Here is a 21171-nt window from a genome sequence, read left to right as displayed (position 1 = left end):
TTGTCAGTTCCTGTGACTTGGTGCAACTCCTTTGACTTCATTACAGCTTTATATTTATATTCCGGTATTCTATATACAGTAGAAACATCGTAGTGCTTAATTTCATCATAGCGTTGTGCCTATACTCAACTGAGCTAGGGATTAAGTATTTACATTTCAATATATGCAACTAAATGCTTTTAAACCCAAGCCATGGTAATACATCTCAGTGTAGACACATAAAGAGCTAATGGGAAGAATAAAAATCAGATAGTTAAAAAATGATGTAAGGTAGAGTCTTAATTTTTTATTATTAAATTCACAGCACATTAAATATTAAGTGTTCATAAACTTTGTTTTGTGCAATGATAAATTAATAATATCTACATAGACATGTTCTTTTACAACAGGGAAGCTAAGAAATGTAGTACCAGAGGACTTTGTGTTGACAACTGAAGCTATTAGAATAGACTCCTTAATCTTCAATCATAAAAAGTAGATAATGTTATTTCTTATTACTATTAAATGCAAAGTGCCTTACTAGGAAACATATATGTCATTACTAAAAATAACTGCCAGAGAATACTTCAAGCAATGAAGAAAAAGATGTTAGCAAATTATATCTTGAGATAAATCCAGTGAAATGTTCTCTACTAATCTTTGTCATATTAAAATTGCTTTCAACTTGTCTTTCTGTTAGCCCATAACAGGTTGCATAAGGTTTATGTCCAAGCACAGAAACAGTAACAGTTTTACATGGTATGTTGTACTTCTGGGAATAGTTACCAAGTCCTCATGTCCCTAAAATGCAGACTTGTGTATACTTTCTGTATTACTGAAAATGGCCTGCCAGCTTTTCTTCTGGGAGAGATGGTGAACTTTGGGTTTTCCTTCTTTTCTGAGCCATAGACAATATTTTATTGCTTAAAATCAGGCAATTTTAGTAACTTTTGTCCAGAATTTAGCAACATTATTCATGCAAATGTTTTGTGTGGTTCATAAATATATAGAAGAGGTGGTGTCTTCTGGCCATGGTAGTGTGTTTCATTTCATGTAGAATTAAGTCTAGCTTAAGTGAAGCAGTAATGGTTTTAGTAAGTTCGTAAGTGTTTACACATGACCTAGACAACAGATAAACCCATTGGTATAGCTAGCAGCATGTGCGAGTGAGCTTGCTTGGCAGATAGGCACCTGCAGGAACCCCCTTGTGAGAACAGTAGTGCAGCTGGCAAAGGGCATTTTCAAGCACCTCAGACCCACAGTGAACCTCGATGCCCTCTCCTTGAAAGGGGTAGGGTAAAAGTTGGTTTGCATGAACACCCAGTAATTTTTGAGTCCCACTACTTTAAATGTTTTTTTCCAAACTATAGATCAGAGGAGAATCATTTAAGATTGGTATGAACTATTTTGAATAGACAAACTTAAACAAGTTACCCCTACACAGATAGTTGTCTTCAACACCTATATAATGCATTAAAGCTTGTCTCCTCTGTTTTTCTTCCTAACCTGTCACCCCCAAGCCTGGCACATTGCCTGACCCGGGGGTGGGTGCCAGTTCCTCTGCAGCCCACGTACACCCTGCGCAGCACAGAGGCCGACGCGTGGCCACCTCCACCCTCCCACAAGAGCAGTGAGGATCTCCTGCAGCTCCTGTCCCATTTTTTCCCATGATCCTGAATCAGAGGCTCAGGTAAGGGTGGCTTGGAACACCATGTGCTCCTGTTGTCTGTTTTTAATGGGTGCACAGTCTTTCCCGGGTGATGGGAACTGGGACATACAGAGAAGCAAGTCCTCTTTGTCCAGCTGATGTGATGGACCCGCAGCCAGCTGGAGCATGAAGGAGCCGCAAGCAGCACCTGAGCAGCCCTCCTCTTGGGGCCAGCTGCAGGCAGAGGGCAAACAAGCTGTTACCCAGGGAGGCAGGCTGGTGGAGGCAGCAAAACCATGGCTGGGACAGGAGGAAGCACGCCCCAGGGTAGAGAAGCAGCTGCTACTCCCAGCCTGGCTTCCCAGGCACGCAGTGCCACCGGCCCAGGCCCACGGCCCTGTGGTTTCCTGGCCTCCCTCCTGGCCACGGGGGCTCTGGCTCACTGCCGGCACCCTGCCTCACTCTGCCTTGCCCAGATAGCTCTGCGTCGCCTTGTGTCCCCAGCAAGGTCGCAACACAAGGGGCTTTCGGACACCCCTCCCCACTGGGTGCTCCTCTAGCAGTTGGCCCCACTTGCGAGGGTGGCCGGGCAGAGGCGGGTGGCTCTGCAGCTCGGCCGAGGGAAGGTGAATGCAGGGCAGCACGTCTTGCTGCAACACTCCGCCTCTCTGAGCCCATCGTCCAGTGCGACCTCGCTGCTAGCTCCTGCCAGATGCCATCCATGCACGGCTGCCACGAACCCATCCTGCTCGTTACTGACTTCGTAACCTGCTCTCAGCGATAATGCTGGAGAAGAGAGGGTGGCAACAGCAGGAGGGAGAAAGGAGAAGGAAAAAAGGGCAGGAAGAAAGAGCTTGAAGAGAGAGATGTGAGGAGGCATCTCGGACACCACAATTCCTCTGGCCCTTTTTTTTTCACAGATATCAGCCAGTTTCTCATGCACACACACATGCACAGGGTTCCTCGATCCACTGCATAAAATAATAGTGCAACATTTACTTGGGAATTTTTGCTTATTTTTAGTCCAGAAAGGGGCTGAACATGTTCTGAACAAAAAAAGATTAAAACATAGTTTTACATAACATTAAACTTAATAAATTGTCCATTGAGATGGGTCCTCTGCTGGTTATCCCAGTGGTGCCTGCCTGACCTGGACAGTCACTGGTATTATTACTGAGCATTAGTAAGAGGGTTTTTTGCACATTATTCTTTACTGACACCAGCAAGTAAATCTATACAACCAACCTTCAAAGTGGTAAGTAAGTAACATGCCCATTTTAGAGGCGGAGGGGCTGAAGTGAGCCTGGTTCAAATCACCCAGCTAGGAGTGAGCGGAGAGTTGAGGCAGGCTGGTGCATGCTCTGTACGCCAGCCAGGCAGCACTGCTTTTCTTGTTGTATTAAAGATAAGGAGAAAATATCCCCAACTAAGCACACTAATGTCCAGATCTTCCAGGTGGGCATCACTGGCATGTCGAAATTGCAACTATGGTTGTGTTTTTAGAGCAGTCAATGCGCTACTACCACATCCTCGTTGATGGGTAGCCTGGAGTCCTTTCCCTGGTGGCCTTGGAGCACAGCTCCTAAACTGACCATGTAGGTCCCGCACCGGATGGACTGGACAGAGGCTGCAGCTAAGCAGTGTTGAAGGGAAGCACCTTCACGAAATATAGTCATTTAGAGAAAGCATGAAAAAGGTATCACGCTAGTAGGCATTACCAGTGGGGAAGGCTAATGAGTTATCTAAACAGCTGATGGGGTTTAAGTGAGGTAGGTCCCAGACTGATGGTGGTAGCTACCGTCAGTGTGACACGTGGTCAGAAATACCTGTGCTACACTGTGCAGTGCAGAGTGATGAAACCCAGGACAGCTCCACACGAACGAGAAGGGTCAAAGTGCAGAGGAGTTGTATTAGCCCACACCTCCACCTGGACTGATTTATGGTAAGCTCCTCAGCATTTAGTTCCAGGGTAGTTTAAATAGTTTCCTGCTTAGGTGATTGGCTCTGAAAATCCCTTTCTTAAGCACTTAACTACAGATTGGCTTTTTGGCACAGGCCAGCCTAATTTGGGTTGCACGTTCCCAAAGGCGATGGCTCACGGAGGGTTAGGGGTTGCTCTGCTCTGTTGCATGGTGCCTTCAAAAATACCTTCCATGTCACTAATTTCTGGCTGCTTCAAGACCAGGGCCAGCAGCTGCACTACCTTGTCTGCAGCTAGTGCAAGCACTGCTGCACGGGGCTGCAGCGCAGAGAGCGCCGCAGAGCAACCGCACATACCGGAGCGTGGATCGCCGGAGGGAAAGAGGCCCTTCCTCTGCGCTGTCTCCCCAAAGGGTTGCTGCTGAATTATACTTCCCCAATGCTTTATTGGCTCTGTTGCTTTTTTCCATTTCGCTTTGTTTTTCAACTCATCCAGCTTTCTATGACGCACTTACAATATATGGCTTTGCTTTGTCATTTTAATTTTTTTTTTTTTACCCTATAAGCCTACTCTAGCCGGACCTTTGCAAAGGAGCTAAACAGTATAGTCAACAAGCTTTTCATTTATCTACTTGGGAGTCATTTGGTCAAGTAAAGCTGCTGTACGTAAACGTTGCATTCAGCGCCTAACAATTGGAGTGAAGTTTTTATGCACAGTGCTTTTTATTTTCCAATCAGCAGCACTGAGTTGGGACTTTTGGGGTAAACTGGTAGCTCTGGGCAGCTTTGAAGCATCACAAGTGGAGGTTTTTGTCTCCAGAAGATTTACTAGCAGTGATCTTTTATTCAACCGTTTTATTAGCCTCCTTTTACATATGTATGGCAGTGAGGGGGAAAAACCTGTTGTTGGTGAAGTACAGAGTCTATTTCCCCTGTGGTATTCACACAAAAAAATTGTGTGAAAAATTGTTGCCCAGGGCCTCCCCAAATACTGAAATTTAGCTTAGTGTCATGAGGTTTTCAAACACTTCAAGGCTTCTCCGCCCCCGCCCCCACCTTTTAAAGGTTGAAGCCGGGGTAACAAATTCAGCTGCGGGAATGGACGGCCTGCCGTTGGCCCGGCCAGCGGCTGCTGGAATAAATCTATATGCCCCCTGACGGACCTGCTGAAAAGTTTTCACCCGCTTAACACGGGTTTTATAATTTTACTTGAGAGTTCTTGTTGAATTGAGCCCTGTTGCGTGGACAAATTGGACAAGAAAAGTTTAAATGTTACCACTTTGGCTCCCCCTCAAGTGGTGCTGAGCACAGATGTTTGCCGGGGCCGCGGTGTCCCGGCAAGAATGGGGGCTTTGTGTGCATAACCTTACAAAGGGCAGAATAGCCCCGCTTCGCTGCCAGCCATGGGATCATCCTATCTTTATGTGTTGATTTATTAGGCCAGGGATGAATGAAACCGTAATTAATATTACTGAAGCATTAGAGTCTATTTAATTTAAATGCCACTGAATATTTCACTTTCAGTTGGGAGTGACAATGTGTTCGGGGCTGTTGGTGAAAGCCTCAGCCATCTGTTACCCCTACTAAGAAGGGAAGACAAGAGAGACACAGGGAGACAGAGAGCATTGAGCTTTGTGGCTTTTCCAAGCGTCCGGGATCATCATTCAACTCAAGGGCAGCCAAGGAACATTCCTGCACACTGGACCCTCCATGTACAGGGGAAAGGCCTGAGAGGGGCGAGGGATCCAGAGGTGCGCGGGGAGAGACGGGGAGACAGAGGGAGAAAGACGGAAAGTTACGGTACGTGGATGCGTACGTATGCACAAGTGTGGGTAAGTGTGTGTACCGAAATCAGGTGCCAACCAGGAAACTGGCCAACTTACGGATGGTCTAAAAATAATTTTAAAGGTGGGAGGGGGGAAAGAGTCAGGGCTGGTTTGAATTTTATTTTTAATAAGCCAAAGCAGTGAGGTTCCAGTCCAGCTCCACCCTAGCAAATACCATACCATTTGATGGCCGTTGCGATGCTGGAAGCCCGATACATTTCAGATGAGCTGCTGCTGTGACTTGATCTCCAGCAACCTAAGGCAAAGCGGGAAGAAGAGGCAGCAGCGTAGAAACAGCCTGAGCTCCTGCGAAATGCCGTGCGGCACCGAGCAGCTGGCCAGCCAGGTGTCACCTCTGCTCCCGCGGGACAGCAGGGACAAGCGGAGGGCACCCGGCGGAGGGGAGAAACACTCCCTTACACGGGGCGAGCGCGGCGCAGGGCTGCGCAGGGAGGAGACGGCAGCCTGGTGGAGGGAAGGATGGGAGGCTCGGTCTTTCGTGGGATGATAATTAGCACAGTGGGTTTTCTTATAATTGGGATCATTTGTTCTCCCAGTTTTTCTCCTACAAACTGCTTTCATGCCAGAGGGAAGCTGTGTGACTCACACCTTGCCATGCCAATTAGCTGATAAACATCAAATGTAAACAAAGATGGCCTAATTAAGCCTAGTCGCCCAACCTCAACGTGCATCTTGTCAAAATTCCTCCAGCCTTTCGCATCCAGCCTTATTTTCCTGTTTGCTGGGACTAAATTAGCGGCTTTGCACAAGATTTACTTATCTTTGAGAGGAGCTTAGAGCAGGTAATGAGGGAAATTGGGGGAAGACGGAGGAAGGGAGATCATCCCCTTCATCTCGACCGCGCGGGCAGAACAGAGGGCCCTTGTTTCCCAAGGGCAAGCACCACCTTCGAGCCCTGCACCGGTGCCCAGGGCAGGTATTTTCCGCTGCCAGCTAATGCTGGGGGCTGATTTCTGATCCGGCAGCCACATCTTGGGGGATTCACTCATTTTCTGTTCTTGAGTGCTACTGCCTGTAAAGAAACCTGTAATGTGTGTCTCCGGCTGCATTCACCTGTTGTGAAAACTCATAGATGGGAGCCCGAGCGGTGGTGGCTTGTACTGCCGTGGGCTGCATTTGCCCCAGCTCGCAGCTTGGGGAGTTATTTGCACTTTGGGGAGGAGGTGTAAGACAACACCACATCAGCGTGGCAGCATTTCACACCCACTTCACACCAGAGCAATGGCTCGCACAGGTGGACCATGGCAGAGAAATAAGCCCACTCAGGAAATTTTATTCCAGGAGTGATCCTTACAAAACGGGTAGGACCATTTCATAGGACTATGAAAGAAAAGGCCAAGAAGGGACCTCCAGAAGCCATCTGGACCACCTCACTGCCTCTGGACCACCTCTCTGCTTCTAGACAAGATCCACCGCATCGTAGCTGACAGGTATTTGTCTGACCTGCTCCTAAAGACTCCCGTAGCTCACCCCAGCAACTGATCCCCGTGCTTCCTTGCCTTACTGCCAGGGAAACGGCCTCTTTATGTGTGAACTGAATCTCCTTACTGAGCCCATTCGCTCCTGTCCTACGCAAGGCAGACACAGAGAATGAGTCCTCCTCTTCCTCTTTGCAACCATCTTTAACATACGTGGGGGCTGTTACAATCTCTTCCTTCCCAAAACCTTCTCCTCTTTGAGCTAAACCACCCCCAGTTATTCAGCAGTTCTTCATATGTTGTATTTTCCAGGCCTCTCGTCATGTTTGCTGCTCACCTCTGAACTCTCTCCAAGATCCACGTCATTCTTGAAGGATGACATCCAAAACTGAGCACGGCTGCAGGCTGTGTGGAGCCGAAAGCAGTGGAGGAGCCCTCCGAGCCCCTTGGCAGCCCTTGGCCTGCCTGGGTCGCCCTTGCCCCTTCCAGCCCCACGGGAGCCCACGGCGGCAGTCCTGCCTCCCAGAGCATGCGTGGCTGCTTGCCGCTTCGGGTCATCTGCAGCTGCAGTAAGGTAAGTACTGTAACTACTACCCGGTATTGTGGCGGTGCTGCGGCAGCCTGCGCGGGTCTCCCCCACATCACGTTTCCCTCCCCGGCTCGCGCAGATGTCGTGTGAGGCACGGCCTCCCCACAGTGGGCGGGAACTGAAGGCAGGGCTGCCTCTGCCACTGCTCTCCGTGCCACACGGCTGTTCCCCTCTCGCATGGACTGCGTCAATGCAATCCGTTCTTGACGAACCCCCATCAGCTGCTCCTCCTCTCAGCGTTCACAAATAGTTTGTATGAGTATTTGCTCCATCACTTTCCAGGGATTCAAATTACCTTGTCTAAAACCCGCTGCTCCTTCTTCCAGTGTGAAGGCTGGCCTCGGTGGTCCTCTGCAAGCCCTTGGTGGGAACCACTAATGGCTCTGCATCCGCTCAGGGCCCCGTCTTCACTCTCCCAGGTAGCCCAGGAACCAACTCCAGCACAATGAGAGCAAAAGCAATAAAACACTCTTGGTACTTCCATACTTCCCACTAAGACTGTAGAAAATAACTTTGAGACATCACCTATTCTGGTGAGTGGGTGTCTCATTCACACGCATGTGAAAAAGGGACCTAGTTCTCTGAAATGGGGTAGCATGAGTATTTATGCATCATGTGTGCTATCTTATGCCTATCTTACGCCCAGTTATGCTGATGATGCCAGTGTCTATGTAAACAACGAGGTTTAGTGAAAGGAAAGATGAAGAAATGCAGGAAAGGAAAGCATAATATCATTACAAAGGACGGCCAGCAATAGCAGGTGTCAGTTAAGTTTCCACCCTAACCCTCTGCGTGCAGATCTTCAGGAACAGGCACAGATCCTCTCGCCAGAGGAACTGCTCTGGGAAGCTGCAGTGAAACAGGCTGGCTTCTTATAAGAGAGAGGGAATAGAAAATACATCTTTTCGCACAACAAACAAATATAATTCTAATGTTATTTATGTAAAGAGCTTTGCAGCCAAAATCTCAAATCTTTGAGAGCTGCCATCTCACTTGGAAATTACCCTCTGAACCTTTCAGTGCCCAGTGCTGTTTTACAGTGAAGGCAGCAGGGACGTGTTCCTACCTGGGTGAGGAGCTAGTGAAGAAGCTTCACACCAAACTGCTCTTGTCCTGGTTGGTGCAAACATGCAAAAATAAGGCACGGGAATATGATTTGCACTAGAAATGTAGCTACACCGACAGCACACGTCAGTGTAGGCATGCTTATGTCACAGAAGCGTACGCATGACGCTAGCTTAGCTGTTTTAATATATAAAACATCAAATACGTATTAAGAGAACAATTTAATGGCTAGTCAATAGTCTGTCCACTCCTGGGGAAGACGGTTCACAACATCATGTGTAACAAACTCTAATAGACAGCGTCAGGAGGAAGCGCTTACATTTCAAGAACTTAGTATTGTGTAAAAACATTTAGAAAAGAGCTTACCAGCCAATCAGCACAGTAATGTAATTACGCCAGATTATGCAGCATTTTGTGCATGTGAGTTTCTCAGCGAGCAGGGCTCAAAACAACATGCAGCCACATAACTTTTGAAATTCCAGTCAGCTCCCGCGCGCTCGCTGCCCACCGGCCTCCAGCTGACTCATCCTTTTCAGCGGGTTTCTTTTCAGCCCTGTCCCTGGGCTGCACATCCCGGAGCCAGGCCAGATTAATCTGGTACCAGCCAGTGTGGCAAACCAGCATTTCTCGGTGGTGGGCTCATCAGTGGCTGTTGAATTTCAGCTTTCACTAAAAAGGAAAAAAATGTATATATCAAGCTCTCTAGGAATGAGCAGAAAACTTGCTGCCTGTGACCCCACAGAGGGCTGCCTCATTGAAGCTGCAGAGAAATAGAAATAATAGAAAAGCATGAGTTTACCCGCGCGTTTCTCGGCCCCGGCGGGCAGCCCCTCTGCCGAGAAACCCACCTTCTGCTCCTTTTACTAAATATAGGCAAGTCAGACATGGCCAAATTCATCAAAACGTGCAATCATATCCCCCAAAGAGATTCATTGTGACGGGAGACCAGAAACCCTGTGAAAATAAGGGCTCGATATTCCCGTACTTGCACACACGAGTAACCTTGGTGACGTAAGCAATCCCCCGGATCAGACGTTCGCGGGACGAGACTCCTCAAATTTCCAGCTAAGCCCAAGTCGCTTGCCAGAATTTTTCCGCCGTGCACTCGCTCACCCTTGGCTCTCCAGGCTCGGGCCACCTTCGCCACACTGATGGTAAGTTCCCATAGCCGAGCTTTTCCACCCTCAGAGATCAAGTAGAAAAGAAATGTTAAAAAAAGCTGTATTGATTCAGTTATAAAAAATGATCCCCTTTGCAGCACAGTTTACACTAAGCCTCCAAATCTGACATCTCTTTGAAAGCCCTCTTAATATATCCAATTATAGATTTTCAGCAACTTTGAGGAATGTTGGCTTTCCCAGCTACTGACCCTGGAAAACACCATTGAAATCAGGAGGGATTTTGCTATTGAGCTCAGTGGGGGAGGATCAGGTCCTACATAATTTTATTGTCAGCAATGATGACCTCTCTTCACAAATGAAGAATACCCATCCTGAACCATGGCCTTCAGAACGTAAACCATTTATTTTTATAGCTGGATCCTTCCCCAAGTGGGATATTTTGTGCATGGTTAACTTATCCAGGGCTTTAAATGCTTGCCAAGTGGCTTTAATAGCAGGATGTTGTTTAAAAAGATTGGGAAGGATTGTGGGCAGTAATAGAGATAATTGCCAAGGAGAGATAAATGAATCTTCAATCTCAAACCAACTTGGCTTTATCATTGGGTCAGGAGGGAAGATCCAGAAAAATCCCCTGTCTCAGAGTAAATGCGTAATGATAGTTTGGGATTTAGGGAAGTTGGCAGCTGTCTAGATTCTTTGATAAAAGCATCTTTTAAGGCTTAACACAGGTTTGCAATTCCATATAAAGCCATGAAAACCTCTTTTCACTAAAGGGATTTAGAATCACAAAATAAAAAACGCTGGAGGTGAAAGTCTGGGAGAGGAATGGGCAGCGGTGACCTCACGATGGGGTAATTCTGCAGGCTGCGCAGCGGGGATCGATCAGACCGTGCGCCCAGGGGCTGCGCCAGCCCCAGACCCCGGCAGGTGAGAAGCTTTTGGCCAAACACGGAGCAGCACGAAGGGGCCGAGCGCCTCCCGGCCACCCCGCCGTCCCCGTCCCACAGGCCTCGGGGCACTCACAGCTACGTGCTAAAGCACATTCAGGACATATTCAAGCCTATTTATTTATTCATCCATTGGGGAGGGGAGGAGGTCGAAAGCCAACTCTTCTAATGAGAAATTATCTTACCTCGTCATGCAGAACAAGGTACTGCGCGACACAGCGACTTTTCGGGCCAACCTCTTTAAAAATCATTTGCCGGATAAAGTCTGCTGCAAAGCAGAAACAAGGCCTGGCTTCAGGCAGGTTTCCCCTGCCAGGAGTCATGGGGTTTTGCGGGGGTTTTGGCTTTTCTGCCTCTGTGAAATCCCCTTTTCACCTCCTTGCTCACAGGAAACACCCCAGCATCGTGGTGAGCAGCGGTCCGGCCGTTCCCTGCCGTCCGGGCCGTGCCGGGGACCGCTGGGGGATAAGCAGTGCGTGGGGAAGACTCGCTGGACTTTTATAAGAAAAAGGTATTTTACAGAATTATAACTTATTTTTCACTAAAGACCTTAGCCAGCTCAGGATGGGGCTGTGCTCAGTTGCCTTCTTACCAGACTACTCTTTCCCTCGCCAGAACTTACATTCGCAGCTACGGAAAATAATACTGCGGAAAACCGGAAGCATGGCGCAGGGGAAAGGTGATTTCCGTCTGTGTGAGCTGAAAGGAAATTGTGAGCCATTTTTCCAAATGCAGTGTTAAAAGAGGCAGAGCAGTAACAGGTAAGCAACACAACACAGGCAGCCTTCAGCTCTCAGAGTTACTTGCCCTGACTGCGAATGCCCCCCAGGCGTTGGCAGAAAACTTGAAGAGGGTGAGGAGTTTGGCATGGTGATTCTGCGCACACGGGGTCCGCCGAGGACTGCCATTAACCAGCTGCCATTGCCAGGCTTGCAGAAAAGAGGTAGAAAACAAGCTACGAAATAAAGCTGGGGCAAAACGATCCCAAAGCATGAGACCCCCCTGTGCAGCGAGCACACTTCCCTGCTCTGCAGCAGGAGAGCGCTCCCGCCCACGCGTCAGAGCCCCTTCCAGCTCGGGGAGCTGCATTTGCTTTGGGTGGTTTAAACCTCCCCCTCCCAGCGCCCCCAGACTGCCTCGGCGGCCGGGGGCTACCTGTCTGGCACCGCGCGGGTACGCGCCGCGGTCCCCCGGGCGGCTCTTCACAGCCCGCTTGCCTTTAATATTGACATGCTCACACTTGGCGGCATTATTCGGAGATTTGGGTCTGATTATCATATTTATATGGATGACACCCAGCTCTACTTGCCTATTCCTGCGGATCCTACTGAAGTGCTGTCATGGCTTATTACCTGTCGATCTGAGGTTCAAGCCTGGATGACTTTTAATTTTTTGAAGCTTAATGCTGGGAAAACAGAATTGCTTCAGACTGGCTCAGTTCAGCACTTGGATATATGTGTTTATGATATACAGTAATATATCACACGCAGATTCAGAACGGGTTTCACTGCTAGACACTTTAAACTGGCATTATCTTATCTGAAATAAACCTCCTTAAAAGCGTACGAGCAACGTGAGATAAGGGAAAAGCTCGTCATCGGATTTTGGAAGCTCCTGCGGCTTTCGCCGCTTGCCGGGACCGGGAGCCCTGGCCGGCGCTTCGGCCTGACCCCGAGCCGCGCCGGGCGGCTCCGTGGCGATGGGAAGCTCCTCTCACGCCCGCGATTTCTGCTGCTGCAAGAGTCTGCAGCTAATGTCATAACAAGAATTAAACTGTCTCATCATATTACTCCCATCTTAGCTGACTTCGCTGGCTATTAAGGTGACAGTGCATTGATTTAAAATTTGTGTTAATTGTTTACCCATTGTTGGGGTTATTGTAGTGACCTGCAGCTTTTCTGTAGCTGTGGATCGTGTTTGCGTTCTGCTTTGCATTAGCTGCTCTCTGTCTGGCTCTCGCCACGTAACAGCCCCAGCCTTGCCTTGCCTTGGCACTTAGAGTCTTGCTGTGGTCACTTTTAACAATAAACAAGTGGCGAGGGTATAGCTGCATTTGATTGTTGTGCTGGAGCGTTACCAGCGCTTTCGGAGGCTTTTCTTCCTTTCTGATTTTTTTATTTGCATCTACTGCCTTCAGATTTTTAGTTACTAATAGCAGGGGTGCTGTATAATATAAACAAATGCACTGGCCGTGCCTGCAACACCTTCCCTTTACCGCTTCGACAGCGCGAGTGGCGTTCGCTCCCACCACAACATAGACGCTGCGGCCCATCGCTCTTCGGGTTTCACTTCTGTGGTGGATAAATCAATCCCTGCATAAGCCCACAGTAACAAACTTTTCACCCAAAATTGAGAATGAAAATTGCTTTATGCCGTCTGCTGTCTCTCTGGCACAAAATGAGCGTCACCTCAACAGGAATTTGGCATGCTCAGTGATTGCAGGACTGCTATTAGGAGATATTTTAATTTTTTCCTGATCTAGCTCTCCAAATCCATGAACAATGTATTTCTCCACAGATATTTGAAAAAATCCTTTATTGTCTCTGAGACTGCAAGTTTTTTTCATCCCCCCACCCCCCCCACTAAGGGTTGCAACATTTCTAACCTGGTCGCCATTCCCACTTTGTTGTTCTTTCTTTTACTGTGGCAATTGTTAGAACAGGAACCTGAAAGATAGTGGTTTGTCTTAATGAAAAAAATCTTCAGGTTTAAAGGAAAAAAATCCTAAGTAATAAATACTTATCTGTGAGTCTGAGACCCCATTGGAGTCAATGACAGTTTTGGTCCCTGATATCAGGGACTTCAGGTCCGACCTCAGAACATGGCCCAACCTAATGCATTTATTTCTAAAATGTCCCTCACCGGACGACCCCTGCAGATGGGCTAATCCCCCGCCCCATCTTCCACGAGGAGGCTTTTTTTATTTGCTTTTTGCTGAAAAATGAACTTGTTCATGAGCTGAAACTAGATTTTAATATTCTCCAAAGGCCAGTACATTTTACACAGTTTATAGCTCATAAACATGCTTGCAATTTTCAAAAATATTACTGATTATTTGCATTCCCACTGTTTATACCTGGGGAAAAGGGAAGTCTCCCAACTGCCATTAGAGAGCATTTCATTAGAAAAAACATTCACTATTTATATTTTGAGCAGAAATGTGCCACTCACTTTTATGAATAAAGCATATGCTTTTCCAGTCCATTTATGGCTGTTCTCAGCACACAAGCGGCCTCTGCTAACTTATGCACCCAAGCGTCACGGAGCCGCAAAAACGGAGAGGAATTTGCAGTAAAAGCTCCCGCGACAGGTCCCGCTTCCGCACGGCGGCGAGGGCCCCTTCGCCTGCGCTCCTTAGTAGCACTGCCAGTAAGTCCACGTTTAACACGAACTTTCCTGCCTTTGCAAAGCCCTGCTTGCTGCGTGATAGCCGTGTTTTGAAAGCCTTCACGTGCCTTTCGCTTTATTTGTGTTTGGACGAATTTCTCTCCCTTTCATGCTCCTTGCTGCTCCCGTGTCTCTGGCCAGGCTGTCCCGAGGAGAGCTGTGATTTTCTGTGGACACCGGCCAGCAAGCAGTATCGACACCTCCCGCTGCCGCTGCCTTTCGCGCGGGAAAAAGAAAGTGTAAGGAAACCCCCCCGCAGCGCAGGGACATTGCTGGTGTAAGGTAAACCAGCCCCTTCCCAAATTCCCGCAGTGCCGACCCTGTTGCTTTCCAGGAGCCCTGCGACGCTTGCTGCTGTGGCAGGGCTGGCGCCCCGTGTCGTGCTGTCCGGGAAGGGTTTTATTTCAGAAATAACATTTCTCATCCTTCTGACTGGGGAGAAAGCCTCAAAAAGTATGAGGCAGAAGGAACCCCTAAATGTGCTATGTTTTACAGCCTTTTCATTTTAAACTAGTGATGATTTTAAGAGAGGCCACTGCCTGATCATTTCTGAACGCGCAGTAACTGCATATTAAGCCTATCTCGGTTTGATGTATGTCTAAATGCCTTAGTCTGAGGTTAGGTGCTGGTGTCCTTTCCTCTTTTGCAGACTGTCATCTGCTCTGCGGGTCACATATTTCATATTAATTAGTCTCTGGAGACCTGGATTCTAAAATAAATGTGTTTTTAGGGTTTTAAATAGCCCTACTCGCGCAGAAAGGCCGTCGTGCCCTGCGAGCGCCCGCCCACAGCAGCGGGGTCTGCGCAGGCTTTGTGGGTAGCCACGGCCTCGGGGGCCCCCATGGGACAGGACGGGATGGGACGAGACGGACGGGAGGGGACGGGAGGGGACAGGCCTGGCGGTGCCTGGGGACACAGCATCGCCCCGCTGCCGGCCCGCCTGCCCAGAGGGCCACGCTCATCCCAGTGCTGAATAGAGACAGACTCAGATGAACCCCTATACGATCTTATTTCTGCTTAGATGCCACCTCTCTGCCACCTTCCCCTGGCTCTGGGTGGCTTCTTTACCTTGAAGTTGCGGTGGCTCTTTGGCGGGCATGACTGCCTGGCAAGGAGCGTGCTGGAGGGGTTTCGAGCGTTCGGGGAGTTACAGAGTTTGGGGATCGCATTTGCTTTCTGCAGTTTTTGCCTGGGTTTTTGATCTGATCTTATGACATCTGTATTCATTGCTGATCTGACCTACTTAGTGAATTCAGAGACGCTGGAGATTAAACGGAGCAATCCAGCCCAGTGCAGAGTTTTAATTTCAAGGTCCTGACAGTATTCATTTGCTTCTTGTCGTTCAAAAACTAATTATAAACAAATCTTATTTATATATATAAAAAGAAATTACTTGTCTGAGAAGGTATAATCTGAAATCCCAAATAACTGAACTGCCCTGGAAGCGTAACCAGGGATTATCAGCACCCCGGCTATTAACCAGTGCTGGTGTCCCAGGGCGTGCAGCCGGCGGAGGGCTGCAGTCCACGCGTGCGTGTGCCTACGGTCGTGTACAGTAACGCTACGAAACGTGCTGACGGCAAACCCGGGCTAGGGACACAGCCTCAGTCACAAATTGCTTTGATGCAAATTGCAAGGCAGTCGTAACTGCAGCCAACCTTTGCCACTCCGTGAAATACAGCTTAACAGTGGTGAAAACACCTTTTTTTCCAGGAGTGCTTTCCAGTGTGCCCACAATTTAAAAACAAAAAGAAAACAAGTCAAAGCAGACTTTCTCTTGCAAAATGAATTTGTCAAGCTCTGCTGAATTTTGCTGACGTGTAAGAAACTCAGGCAAAAGTGAGCGTGAAGTTAAGGAGCTGGCTTCGGGGCAGAGGCTGCTGGAGGTTTCCCTGGGTTTATTTGCTCTTCCTAAAGTTGGAAGTGTAGGTAGATGTTCTTGTTGCCAGAGGAAATCATTCAGGCTCTAAGACCTTGCAAGATAACTCACGCTATCTTTTCTATTGCCATTTCCTACTGTATTATGCATTATTTTGCAGATACTAATAAAAGAACTTAGGAAATCACCTTAAAATTTTGAGAGAGAGTCAGGGCTATTCCCTTTATTCCACTACCCTTTATATATATGTCGAGCTTCTACAGCAAACGAAAACTGCCGTCATGCAGCGCTTAAGCCAGAGTTTCCCCGTCCCACAGGGGAGGGACACAAAGCTCCTGAAAAACAGACACGAGGTTTTCAAACAGGGGGCCCCAAACTCAGCCCCACAACATTAACGAACATTTTTCCATTGGTAAATAATGCTTGGAGCGCAGCACTGAATCTTCCTGGGATTTGCAGCCTTGCGTTGTGCTTTTGCGAGTACGGCCGTACTGTTTAACAAGCTATTTTGCAGGCTTGTAATCCATATTACAGACCAATTGCCAGTGGCTTATCCAAAGCAAGCCCGTGCCTGTGACCGTGCCATTACTGCTGGGAAAGTAGCTGCTGTCTGTGTGATACTTTTGGTGTATTTTTACTGCTTATGTTCACGCTAGAAAATCTTTTTGCTACACCGGATCTGCGCCGAAGCAGCCTAAAAAGGGAGGTTAATATTTGCAGTGCTGGTGCTGCGGTGTGTGGGCACCTTTCACGTCTGCTTTGCAGTGACCCAGTCAGACACAGGCGCGAACCTGCTCTGCTGCCGTGCCGGCTCTCTATGTGTGCTGGGGTGCTTGTTGATATGCTTTGCCGGGCAATGAAATATAATTAAAAATGTGCAAAATTATTTTATTCCTGGAAGTAAAATCCATTTAGTAAAACTTCAGCATTCTACTACTGAATGAGAGTTTTGTGGTAAAAAAAAAAAGCGTTTCTGCCGTTTTCTCAATGACTTTTCTCAGGTGATTGATTTGCAGATGGCTCAGTTAATGGATACAACAAGAATGCACAATATCAACATAAATTACTAGTATTAAGCAAGCTCCAGATACTGGGAGAGAACCTTTAGTCCTTTGGAGGATCTCATAGCAATAAAATAAAATCATTTTGTGTAACGTAAAACAAAAGTCATTTGCAAAACAGCATAAAAAATTAACTGAGCCCATTTCATTTATAACCTCTGGAGTGCAAGGGCTGCTTTTACTCTGTTGTTACTGTAATAATGCGTTCATTAGATGTGATATACAAAGACTTTTCTTAAACAAAAATCAATTACACCCATGGATACCGCTTTGTGATTAAGAAACAAATCCCTGAGCCTGCAAAGACTCAGGCAGAGCCTTCGCTCTGCAGACGGTGAGTAAGCTCATAGCCCCAGTGAAATCACTTGCAAAAGCACATGCAAAATATTTTTAGGCTCGGGGTGTGTAGACGTACCGCTCAGGGGCAATCACCACACTCCAGCAAACATTGTCCCTCTCAGGGACAAACTGCAGAGAAATTGTCTCAGACCCTGGCTGCGTCACCCTTGTGCAGGCCGACGGCGCGACAGAGTCCGACCCAGGCGCTCGGTCTTGGCTGCACAGGCAGCACCTCGTGTGCGCTATGTTAGAGCAGTATCTAGAAGTAATGAGTTTGACCGTGTCTCTTACCATAAAGCCAGCTATGTGTATTAGCCAGATTGTCTGGATAATATTTTTAGGGAAAATGTATCACTCCCTGCCTTGAATCTAGCTCCTTTCTTTACGTGGCTTCAGGCACATGCTGCAAGCAACACAGATGCTGATGTCCTCTTCCAAATACGCAAAAAAGACGTGGAATAAACAGGGCGAAGGGCTCGGCTGAAGACAGGGAAAAAAATCAGTGATGAGGCTGCTGTAAATTCCTTGTTCTCTGCGAATTTCCCCACTCCCTGTTGTGCAGGAGCCTCCGCTCCAGCCCGGTGATTGGCAGACCTGGGACACGCACGCGTTTCACAGACGCGGGCTGCATATTTGTGCAGGACCGGCACGGCGGATGTCAAAGCAACCATCTTAGCACGCTAAAGCGGTTAGTCACAATCCGGCAGCGAAGGGGAGAATTTTGTTTAAACAGGGGAATTCAGAATATGACTCGGAGACAAATCACACAGGATACTGGAACCTCATGAAAAACCCTTAGGAAAACACGCTGTCGTTCGGGAAAACCGGACATCCAAGTGCAAAATCTGCAAAATTCGCAAAATGTGAGTCATCTCGCGTTCCCTCTGCCTGCAGCTGTGGCGAGAGCAGGTGACTGCTGCGCTCTGAGACGCAGCAGCGAGAGGCAAAGGGGAGGCCAGCGGCTGAGCTTCGGCGACACGGCGATTGCAGCCACGCGGCTTTGGTCGCTGCTTCGCACGCCCGGGTGCAGCTCCGGCTCTGGGCTGCGACGCGCACTTCTGCCAGGTGCGCTGGGTGCTAGTCACGTGTCAGGGCGCTCGATGCGCCCTGCTGCTTGGTACAGGTAGCCATGCCCGGCTGCTCCATAGTTTCTGTTTCCATGCATTTAACAACGTCGGTTATAAAAAAGCAATTTATACCAAGTTAGGCAACAAACCCCTTGGCCCCCCAAAAGCCCTGATTCCTTTTGAATGTCTTAATAGTCCCACTGATTTCTCCGTTCATGGGTTTTTTCGTGTCTTGCTGGTTAGTATGAATTGGGTACTTGCACCTGGCTAAACTGGGGCTGCCAAGGAAGAAGCCAACAGCACGCGCAATGGCCGCTTCGAGCATTTGAAATGTTCATCTCCAGGAGATGCTCTCGCGCACACGCACACGCACACGCACACGCACACACGCGCACACACACACACACACACACGCACACGCACACACACACACACACGCGCACACACACACGCACACGCACACATGCGCACACACACACACGCACGCACACACACACACACGCACACACACACACACTCGCGCACACGCACACGCACGCACACACACACGCGCACACACACGCACACGCACACGCACACACACACGCGCACACACACAGTGCCGCACGGCGGGCTGGGGCGCCGGGAAGAAACCTGTCGCTACCGTATCCATCGCAGGTGCGACGGCCGCAGATGCGGGTCAGCGTAATGCGGTCACTGGCTTTTAGGACTCTCAATCCGCCAAGGACTGTCACCCATCCCCATGTTGTCTCCGAGAGATGGGATTTGCCTTAGGATCTCCGGCTTCACTGGGGAACTGTGTAGAAGTCAAAGCACCCGGAGAGCGCGCTGGTGCTGCACGCCCGGGGGGGCTCGAAGCCCAGCAAGGCTCGAAGCCCAGCAAGGCTCAAAGCCCGGCGAGGCTCGAAGCCCGGCGAGGCTCGAAGCCCGGCGAGGCTCGAAGCCCGGGGAGGCTCGAAGCCCAGGGAGGCTCGAAGCCCGGGGAGGCTCGAAGCCCGGGGCGCCCCCCAAAACCCAGGGGTCGCGCACGCCACAAGTGAACCGCCGGCACCTGCGCTGCCCCTCTGACGCAGCACCCGGACCAACATCGTTCTGTTGTCCGAGACAAGCAAATTACACTGTTTTGATTTTGGGAAAAGTTCCTGCCTTGCCCCAAGCATACCTTCCTTGGGAATTCAGTAATGACGTGCAAGAATATGTGCTATTCCGGATTTTTTTTTCGGTAATGTAGTATTGCAAAGAAAATATTTGGCGCTCAGTGCAAATGTGTAAGTCCTGTGTGTAAGACTGGACATGAGCTGCACAGAAAAAATACTGCACAGGCGTGTCTTTATCTAGTGCTTGCATGTGCAAGGCTTGGAAATCCTGTCCTGCATCGGCCCTGCTGCAGGTGAGCGTGTCCTGGTAGCAAAAAGAGAAATTCTCCTTCTGAGCGACGCTGAGAAGAGAGGGGCCAGGGCTACGTGTGTGTGATTGCACGCGCACACACGCATGCACACGCGCGTCCTCCCAACACACGCACTTGCCCGATACTTTATGTAACTGCACTTGAGCATAGGGCGAACGTTTAGCAGAAACGGGTCACAAGTTGCTGGCTAAGGACAATTGAATAATTTACTGAAGAAAGCAGGAAAAAGTTCCTAACAACATGTTGAATTTCTCCATTTTATGCTAATCAGAAAGAGTAAAAAGCACACAGAAACGTTCAGCTTTAAGTTAATCTCTAGGATCTAATAGGCGCACATATGCACCGTTTGGGTGCTAAACTGAAAAGCCATGTAATAAATGTAGCCTGGGACTGGGACGGTGTGTCTATTTTCTCACTAATCCACCTCCCCAGAGACTATTTCTCGCCTAAACAGCTTCCGCACTTACTCTAAATCAACCTGCACTGAAAAAAGAAAATATCAATGTGTGTTATTTCTTAACTCAACCCTAATTGGAAAGAATATGCTGGCTGAGGTGCAGGAGGGGCAATTTTCCAATCTCCGTGTAAAGCCTGTAATGTCTGACCCACCGAGGATGAAGCTGCTACCACTGAGAAAGCTGTATCCCAAATGCTGTGCCTAACGTTAGCGTCTGACATGGACCGAACCCCAAAATATTGCACCTTAAAAATGTGGCATCGCTATGCACAGGAAAGTAATTGTCAGTGCTCTCTCAAAGTGTTAAATTTGCTCATGTTCTGGTTGGGAGGGATATTTTCTCACCCGTTGTCTTCTACGCCAATGCGTTAGTGAGGCAATCTTGCTCTAAAACCGGCAAAAATTGCAATATGCCGTCTATACGCATGTTTAAAAACGCAGCTTCCCGTAGCGCGCGGCGAGCTGACAGGAGGATTTTCTGGTCACTTGGGCCGACCCGCAGCGCCTGCCTCCGCGCAGGCTTCGCCGGGGGCCGGCAGCGGAGCTCCCCGGCGTACGGCCGGCTGCCCCCGAAACGGCCGGCACCGCCGCCTCCGCCCCGCGCTCCTGAAGCCGCCGCTTCGCTCAGCACTGTTCCTGCATGAAACACAGTTCACACGTGAATAGCGATCGTGGCTGGGAGATGCGCTGCTAAAAGCCGCAGAATGCTTCACTCCCTCCTTTACTACCTGCTTTCAACCCTGCTCACCAAACGGGGCAGAACCACCAGAACTGCGTCATTCCTATTTAAGGCGATATGCTCTCCACACTCACTAGCTATAAGGACTGTCATTTTTAATGAGAAGCTCAGTTTTATACTATAATAGAAAAAAAAATCTGCTTAGTATCCACCCGTGAAAGAAGAATACAACTAAAAACCGCATCACTCGGTTATTGAGCTAAGCACGACCAGGCCTTGTGCGTGCTGCGACTTTGCTCCAGCAGCTGTATCGCTCGGGCCTGGGCGCTCTGCCCTCCGCCTCACAGGTCTCCGGATCAG

At 48.8% G+C, this 21171-nt stretch overlaps 1 long non-coding RNA gene across 1 annotated transcript in view; it reads left to right on the top strand.

Annotated features, from left to right (window-relative positions):
- Positions 1 to 14779, top strand: part of LOC112996648 (uncharacterized) — a 121973-nt gene extending 107194 nt beyond the window's left edge. Inside the window, exons 8-11 of the long non-coding RNA XR_010389470.1 lie at positions 1500 to 6824; positions 7125 to 11045; positions 11150 to 11295; positions 11834 to 14779. This is a non-coding gene — a long non-coding RNA (uncharacterized LOC112996648). The remainder of the gene's footprint in view (positions 1 to 1499; positions 6825 to 7124; positions 11046 to 11149; positions 11296 to 11833) is intronic.
- Positions 14780 to 21171: the final 6392 nt, after the last annotated feature.

This window comes from Dromaius novaehollandiae, chromosome 5 (genome assembly GCF_036370855.1).
Source record: "Dromaius novaehollandiae isolate bDroNov1 chromosome 5, bDroNov1.hap1, whole genome shotgun sequence".
NCBI classification, from domain to species: domain Eukaryota; kingdom Metazoa; phylum Chordata; class Aves; order Casuariiformes; family Dromaiidae; genus Dromaius; species Dromaius novaehollandiae.
The sequence above is the reverse complement of the archived record's forward strand: the minus strand, read 5'-3'. Positions and strand labels throughout refer to the sequence as shown.